A 906-nucleotide genomic window follows, 5' to 3' on the forward strand; every position below is an offset into this window, starting at 1 on the left:
CATATTGCAGATTTCACAAGTTCGCTCGAGCGGAGGCTTTTGGCCGCTCGAGCGAATTCAGGCAGATTCAAACGCTCGACTGCCGCTCGACAGGGAGCTCGAGCAGGTTGCTGAAAAACGAAGATCGCTCGAGCGGAGACATTGGCCGCTCGAGCGAAATCAAGCAGAGTCGAACGCTCGATGTGCGCTCGATAGGACGCTCGAGCGAAATCAGGCAGAGTCGAACGCTCGACGCGCGCTCGACACCCCACTCGAGCGAACATCGTATTTTGACAGATTTTAGGTTTTCCGCCGTGGGACCATATAAAAGGCCATTCTTCACTCTAGAGCCGCGAGTTTTGACTGGAGAACACTCTTTGGGAGAGAAAAACATAGCTAGAGGGATTCAAATCATTTGTTTTGGAGACGGAATTCCAATTTATTGCACGTACGTTGGATTCATACACGAGCACGGACGGGAGAAAGGCGTTGAATCGTTCTCTTGAGCTTTTGACGACCAGTTGAGGCTGCAAGGAGGATTTTTCAGTGTTTATTTTCTTCTTCCCATCTTCTCAGAACAATTATGGTGAATTCGTTTATGTTGAATTCCAATTCTAGCATGAGCTAAATTTTCTTCTTTCTAGGAAAATGATGTAACCTAATTCCGAACTATGCTTGTTTGTCCATGCTAATTTAATGCAAATCTCTCTTTGTTTATCTGATTTATTCTGAGTTTAATGCTTCTAATTAACTGGCCATTAATTAGATGATTATTAATCTTGTGATTTGCTATCGAAAGAGGGAATCATAGGGTAGATCTTGGATATTTCAGCATAGGTAAGTATAAAGATCGAAAGACCTGTATGAACCTGTGTAGTAATTAAATCATTGATCTTATTGCGCTCTTGATTATTTAATTTACATACT

This window comes from Carya illinoinensis, chromosome 4, assembly GCF_018687715.1.
Source record: "Carya illinoinensis cultivar Pawnee chromosome 4, C.illinoinensisPawnee_v1, whole genome shotgun sequence".
Lineage (NCBI taxonomy): Eukaryota > Viridiplantae > Streptophyta > Magnoliopsida > Fagales > Juglandaceae > Carya > Carya illinoinensis.